Genomic DNA, 8,142 nt, shown 5'->3' on the forward strand with positions numbered 1-8,142 from the left:
AGCACACCCCACCAGGGCACATTCACACACAGCTCAGTTATAAGCTCCTCAACCACCGCATTTGATGGATCAGGTTCTCGTGGCAACAGGTGGCCTATGTTTTGTAGCCACGGCTCTGAGCACTGTAACTGGCGTTATTGTATCATCAGGCTAACAGGCATCCAAAAGGCGTTGGCTTTTCTTCTTGTTTTTCACTGCGGTGTGAATTGGCCTGACATTTCCGGAGCAAGAAGAAACGGCTAGATGATACAGTAATAAAACTAATAATACTCGGACTTTCCTGGTGGTCCAGGGATTAAGAATCCACCTGCCAGTGCAGGGGACATGGATTTGATCCCTGGTCCAGGAAGATCCTGGGCCTCCCAGTGGCGCCAGTGGTAAAGAACCTGCCTGCCAGTGCAGGAGAAGTAAGAGACGTGGGATCGATCCCTGGGTCGGGAAGATCCTCTGAAGGAGGGCATGGCAACCCACTCCATTCTTGCCTGGAGAATCCCATGGACAGAGGAGCCTGGCAGGCTACAGTTCATGGAGTCGCACAGAGTCGGACATGACTGAAGTGACTTCGCACACACGCACACCAGGAAGATCCCACGTGCTATGGGGCAACTAAGCTTGTGTATCACAACTACTGAGCCCAAGCTCTGGAGCCCGTGATCCGCAACAGGAGAAGCCACCGCAGTGAGAAGTCCACACACCACAAGAAGGAGTAGCTCCAGCTCACTGCAACTAGCAAAACCCCGAGTGCAGCAATGAAGACCCAGTGCAGCGAAAAAGAAATAAATAATACATAAATAAAAATGTAAATATATATATAATTTAATTGAGTTAAGATGAATGAAATAGCCTAATAAAAAATAATAATACTCAACTTTTGGTGTATTTTTTTTCAAACACAACAGAAACTTTATTTCCACAATCCATGTGAGATTTCTGAACCTGTGCCAAAGAGGCAAGACAAGACCTTTTCTCTCAGGCCTGTAACTGACATGTAAATAAACACAAATGCAAGTCCAACATACACACTGTTGACAAGTAACTCCTAGTCCCTGTTTTAGTACCATCATCACAGGGGGATGCTCAAAGGGCAGTCGGTGTCAGCAGCCCCTCAGAGGAATTTTGGTGTATTTTATCTTGGGGCCAGGCACTGCGCGAACAGCTTGAATTACCCTCCTTTAAGCCTCAGGACAGTGCCGTGAATTGTGTCTTATCATCCCCAAAGTGCAGATGGAGAAGCTGAAGCCTGGACAGGTTAAGAGATTTCTTCACAATCACCCTGCTGGGAGGTGGCAGGGCTGGGCCTCCACCCAGGCCGCGCTTGTCTCCGGTCAGATTCTCCCCGGTGGACTTTTCCTGGGTTCGGAAGGTGGAGACAAGGGTCGGGGCTGAAGATCCTCTGGCTGATCAAGCATGAAAGTGAAAGTGAAGTTGCTCAGTCGTGCCCGACTCTTAGCGACCCCATGGACTGCAGCCTATCAGGCTCCTCCATCCATGGGATTTTCCAGGCAAGAGTACTGGAGTGGGGTACCATTGCCTTCTCGCCTGATCCTTGACTTCCCCTTAAAGGAAAGTATTACGGAATTTCAGCAGCAAACATCATCTGGTTCCTACTCAAACCCCATCTCCAAGAAAACGTGAGAGAGAATCTAAAAGTTCTGTTCAAGGCAAGAAGAAATCCCAAACTCAAACATTTTACTCCAACAATTTGGATATACCAGCTGCTCCATGAAGCATGAAGACAGATTCATTTCGTTTTCCAGTCCCATCTCTCATGCTCTTCATCACCATGGGGACACATCAGAGGGACTCAGGGACGGCCACTTCACATCTCTTGGAGAGAGATGCTTCAGGGCAGAACTGTCCCCTCCAGGCCTCTGAAACTTCCAACCATCACCTTTAGAACCTACCACCCCTAGAGCCGTTTCTTTTCTTCAGAGCCTAGAAGCTTCCCAAAGACATTCAGAACTCAGGGAGGTGTCACAGAGCCTGACACACAGTCAGCCCTCTTTCAGAGGTATTCTCCCCGTCCTCCAGGAAGCCAGCTCCCACCTGCAGCCCATTTTGGAGCCCAGTGTGTGCGCTCAGTTGCTTCAGTCGTGTCCAACTCTTTGCGACCCCATGGACTGCAGCCCACCAGGCTCCTCTGTCCATGGGATTTTCCCAGCAAGCCCATTTTGGACCCCAGGCCCAGATAATAATGAAAAGAGCTAATATAGGGACTTCCCTGGTGGTCCAGTGGTTGAAACTCCACGTTCCCAATGCAGGGGGTCCGGGTTGGATTCCTAGTCAGGGAACTAGATCCCACGTGCTGCAACTAAGAGTTTTCATGCCAAAACTAAAAAAGATCCCATGTGCCGCAACTAAGACCTAGTGCAGCCAAATAAAAAAATGAGTATCTTTTTAAAAAGACAGAAAGAAAAGAAAATAGGGGTAATATATACTGAGGGCTTACAGTGCGGCCAGCATCCACCGAGGGTTTCATGAATGTCGGCTGCTTTACTTCCTTGTCTGAAAATGAGGAAGGAGGCATACAGAAGATGAAGAATTTTCCCAATGCTCACAGCAGGTATTCCAGAAAACTACCACTGTGGTATGCTGCCTCCTGAAACCTAACTTCCGTTACACAGGCTGGGGCCACCCCGTCCAGCCAATGTCCCTAAGGAAGCATCAGGAACCCTAGGTTTGAGTCCTGGGATATCCGGCTCTTCATGACTCTATGGACTGCAGCCCACCAGGCCGCTCTGTCCATGGGATTCTCCAGGGAAGAATACTGGAGTGGGTTGCCATACCTTGCTCCAGGGGATCTTTCCGACCCAGGGATCGAACCCGCATCTCTTGTGTCTCCTGCATTGGCAGGTGGGTTCTTTACCACCAGTGCCTGGGAAGACCCAATAACGTAACCTTGGCCAAGTCCCTGCCATCTCTGGGCCTCAAGAACCTCTCTACACAAAGGCGCCCTTCCCTGAGGTTGTGGCAGACAGACCATTCCTCGGGCTAAAAGCCCCTTATTGCCCTCAGGGCCCCGCCCTCCTGTTTGTAGACTATCTGTGGGACTCGTCTCCTTCCTCCTCCCAGGAACGCCCTGTGGGTTTTGGATCAGGCCAGCCTACATTCAATCCCCACATCTTACTCGCCAGATGAGCGAGTCTAACTGTTTCATCTTTCACAGCCTCGTAGTCTCAGTCCATCCAATCAGTCAACAAATGTCAGTGCCCTCTGCCCGCCAGGTCACGATGTGCTAAGAGCTGGAGGCGAGGTTGTGCTTCCTGGGAGGGCGGTGAGAGGGACAATATGTAATCAAACCCATAGAGAAGAATGCTTCAGGCTGTGAGGAGGACCAGCAGGAGATAAACACGGGATGTGACTCAAAGGGCTGGGGGTAGCTGTTTTAGAGAAATGCCTCCTGGAGGCAGGAACTAGAGACGCGCAGGACTAGGTCCACGGGGAGGCACAGAGGACCTTGCAGGCCAGGTGAGCAGAGGGAAGCTGCTGGAGGTTTTGTAAACTGAGAAGGAGCTCGGTTGCAATTAGGTTTTTGTTTTTGCTTTTGGCCACGCCTTGCATTGTGTAGGATCTTAGTTCCCTGACCAGGGATTAAACCCGATCTCCTGGGGTGGAAGTACGGAGTCTTTACCAGTGGGCTGCCAGGGAAGCCCTCTGAAATCAGTTTTTTTTTTGGCTGTGCTGTGTTTTCACTGCCGCATGTGGGCTTCCCACACGGGCTCTAACTGCGTGGGCTTCAGTAGTTGTGGCTCTCAGGCTCAAGAGCACGGGCTCAGTAATTGTGGCCCACGGGCTTAGTTGCTCAGTGGCATGAGGAATCTTCCCAGACCACAGATCGAAACTGTGTCCCCCGCATTGGCAGGTGGATCCTTTTTTTTTTCCCAGTCTGGATAAGATAGGAAGCCCACCAGACTCCTCTGCGCATCGGATTTTTCAGGCAAGAATACTGGAGTACAGGCAGGTGGAGTCTTAACCACTGGACCAGCAGGGAAGTCCTGGAATGAGGTTTTAAAAGGTGAGTCCTGTATCAGGTGGAGGAGGGATGGGACTGGGAAGCAATGGCAGTGTGGAGACCCATTAGGTGGCCGAAGTGATCTGCACTGAGCACAGAGGTCATGGCCTCCTTGGACTTATAGAAGAACTTCCATCTGGGAGACATGCTGGTAGATTCCAAGAACCTGGGCTGCCTGGGTGTGGTGACACAGGAGATGCAGACAGAAAAGGAGGACAAGCTACGGACACTCCCTGGTTGGGCCGTTGCAGTGAGCCCTGCGGATCCACTCTGCATCTGTGTCCTCCAGGCCTCACGCCCCGAGGCCAACCCTGCCTGCCCTGTGCCCTCCCCAGCCCCGCTGCCCACAGACTTCCTTTGGGGTTTGGCCCCTGGGAGGCTGGGCTGGACAGGAGGAATATGATTTCCAGAGCTCCCTCCCTGCTGGCTGCAGGAGGACAAGTACTGTCAGTGTCTATAGAAAGCCAAGGCTCCCGAGAGCAGGCCCCCCCACCCCGCGTTTCAGCTCCAGCTCCAGCTTCTGCGGCTCCAGGCTTCGGTTAATGTTCATAACCCACGTAACAGTGCCGACTGCTTCCAGCTGGGCCTCTGATAAGCTTAAGTGAAACTGAAAGTTGCTCAGTCGTGTCCAACTCTTTGTGACCCCATGGACTGTAACAGTCCATGGAATTCTCCAGGCCAGAATAATGGAGTGGGTAGCCTTTCCCTTCTCCAGGGGATCTTCCCAACCCAGGGATCAAACCCAGGTCTCCTGCATTGCAGGTGGATTCTTTACCAACTGAGCTATCAGGGAAGCCAAGAATACTGGAGTGGGTAGCCTATCCCTTCTCCAGCGGATCTTCCTGACTCAGGAATCAAACCGGGGTCTCCTGCATTGCAGGCAGATTCTTTACCGACTGAGCTATCAGGGAAGCCCTGATGAGCTTAAGGAGTCTGGTAATGACAGTAAGTAAATGTATGGAGTACTCACTGCATGCCAAGCATGGGGCTGGGTGCTGGCCCTCATGGCTCCCGGTCACTCAGCCCCCTCAGCGGTCCCGGAACAGAGGCTGCCTTACCTCCATCCTCCTGTCAGCAGCATTAAACACCCTTGGCCATGCTCTCCTCCCAAAACACTTGCTTCTCTGGGCTCTCTGACATCACACTCCTGGTTTTCTTTCCTCAGCTTCCTCCAGCTGCTCCTTCCTCTGAGTCACATCAGACTCTGCCTCCTCTCTGTGACCTGGGGGAGGAGACCTCCCTGGTTCTCCCTGACCCTCTTCTCCCCGACCCTCTTCTCCCCAGCAGAGCCCCTCCTTTCCCGTGGCTATAAATGCCCGTGTGTGCTGAGGACACCAAGCCCATGTCTCCAGGGCGGGCATCCTGGCTGAGCTCCACATATCTGGATTGAGACGTCTCCACTTGGATGACACAAGCATCTCAAACTCTCAGTCATGTCCAATCTAAAACGCTCAGTCATGTCCAACTCTTTGTGAGCCCATGGACTGTAGCCTACCAGGCTCCTCCATCCATGGGATTTTCCAGGCAAGAATACTGGAGCGGATTGCCATTTCCTTCTCCAGGGGATCTTCCCGACTCAGGGATCGAACCCCGGTCTCCTGCATTGCAGGCAGACGCTTTACCATCTGAGCCACCAGGGAGGCTCTATCTCAAACTCAGCAAGTTGCAAACAGAACCCACACTCCTTTGTGGGTCTCCCTCTCCCCTGTCACATTCCTCACCCACCTGGGGGCTCAGGCAGACACCTGGGAAGCATTCATACCACTTGCCTCTCCGGTACCCTCCACTTCACCTAGTCTCTGGATTCCACCCCCAAACACATCTCCACCACGTCTCTCCTGGGAAGATAGCAAGAACACCCTTCTTGCTCTGATACAGTTCCACTGCGATGAAAATAAAACTCAAGACTCCTCACCGAGGCCTCCCGCCTCCGCCTCCGGATGCTCTCTCTCTCTCTACCTCCCCACCCTGTTGCTCCGCTGGCCCTGTCTCAGCTCCTGGAAGAAATGAATCTTCTTCCTAACCCCCATCCCGGCATGACAGTGTCAACTGTCCCCTCCGAAATTCCCCTCAATCCCTCAGGCCTCCTCCAGCCTTCCCCCCACGCTGGGTGGACTGTACACCCGTTAACTCCTGCTCCTCCTTCAGCTCCTGGCTTAAAAGTCCCTTTGTCAGAGGGGCTTCCTGGACTTCGGGTCTCATCACTGCTCTCGCTCCCAGCTCCCTCTTCTTCTCTGTCTTAGCACTGACCTCTGGCACAGCCTCAGTCAGGTGTGGATTGATCTGTCGAGTATCTGTCTCCTCCAGGACAGAAGCTCCAGGAAAGCAGCGATTGGTTCTACCTTTTAACAAGTGCATGTTGAGGACTTCCGTGGTTCAGTTGTTAAGATTCCACGCTCCCAATGCTCAGGGCCTGAGTTTGATGCCTGGTCAGGGAACTAGACCCCACATGCCGCAACTCAAAGTTCCCTGCCGCAACTAGGACCCGGCGAAGCCTAATTAATTTTTTAAAAAGAGCATGCAAGAGGTTCCTTGTTTGTCGAATGACTAGATCCCCATTTACAGGTCAAAAAACAGGCTCAGAGATGAGGACTCTAACCCTAGTTTGTTTATGCTGTGTTCCAAGGTGAGTCACATCTTACTGTAGGCAGAGGAGGGTTAGGTTCAGATGAGTATGAGGGAAAAATGACCGGAAAATGCTTAGCCCTATGCCTGGCAGGTGGTGAGCATCAGTACCACTCCCGGCCTCAGTGTGTGACCAGAGACCCCCCTGAGGGAGTGTGGGGGCTGTCCATACTACATACCCTCCTATCTCCCCTGGGGACACGGGACTGCCCCCCGCATCTTACTCCTCCAATACCTGTCTATCTGAACAGGGCCTGAGCCCACTGAGCAATTTGGGCAGGGGTCCACTAAAAAGTCTCCCTCGGTCACCCCAAATAAGCCCACCCTCAAAGTTAAAGCCATGAGTTACTTACACAGGTGTACCTCAAGTCATGTACCTGAACCCCTTTTCCTTCAGACTGCAACCCCTGTTCCCCCTGGAGAGAGGGTATCACCCTGTCTTGGCTGTGACCCGCTCTGGAGGTACCCTGGTCATACTCACCCCCTGCTGAGTTCTGTGAGTCAGAGACTGAATCGGGGGTCTCCCCTGGCCAGGTACCCGGTGATATGGCCTGGGCACCAGGCCACTGCAGCCCTCAAGGGCCTCCCTTCCAGACCAGTGGGCAGGCCTGGCTTCTCTCCAGCCTTGACCCAACTCAGGGCCCTTCCCCAGTCCCTGCCAGACCCTGCCCTGGGGCCCGGCTGTGCCCCTCCCCAGCCCCAGGCCCTCAGGCATCACTCCCCTCCTCCCGGCTGTTAGCCTGGGAAGGGGGCCAGGCCCTGAGCTCAGACCTTGGCGATTCCAGAGTGTCTGAGGCCCAGAGCCAGCCCAGCCAGCCCGGCCAGACAAGGCGGAGGGGCGGGGGCAGGGTGGGCACCGGGAAGCCATTTACTGGGGGTTGGCAGGCAAGCTGGATTTCAAACTTTGCTCTATCTACTCTTCTTCAGGACCCCAAGGACTTCTTCCTGGGACTCCCACGGAGGGCATGGTGAAGGGGTACTCCCTCCTCGAGTCCTAGTGGGCAGGGGTGGACCGGTACTCATGAGAAGTGACTGAGGGGTGGTGAGACCCCCGCATGTGCAAAGGAGGCTGGGCCAGGGCTGGGAGCCCTGGGTTCCAGCCCCACCTGGCCTCCTACCAGCCGCGCGACCCCCGGGCCCGGCCCATCTTCCGCCTCCAGCCTCGGTTTCCCACTTGGATGCTACGGGGCGGAGGTGGGCGCGGGCCTCCTGGCCCCGCCCGGAGGAATCCGGCGGGGCGGCCAGCGGTCCCAGGTGAGGGCTCGCTGGAGCGGGCCCAGCGCGGCGGCGGCGGGTTCCGGCGGGGCGGGCATCTGGGGCAGGGACCGCCCCCCCTAGCCTCCACCCGCCCGCACACCCTCGCTCCCCCAGGCGGCAGCGACGACGCTTTAAACAGAAAAAAACTGTCTCCCTGGCCCGGGGCCAGCGTCCCAGCCCCCCTCGCCGCCGCCGCGCCGCGCTCCAGCCAGGGAAAACAACTGCTCACTTCTCCCTGCGTCCGCCCC

Source organism: Bos indicus x Bos taurus, chromosome 29, assembly GCF_003369695.1.
Source record: "Bos indicus x Bos taurus breed Angus x Brahman F1 hybrid chromosome 29, Bos_hybrid_MaternalHap_v2.0, whole genome shotgun sequence".
Lineage (NCBI taxonomy): Eukaryota > Metazoa > Chordata > Mammalia > Artiodactyla > Bovidae > Bos > Bos indicus x Bos taurus.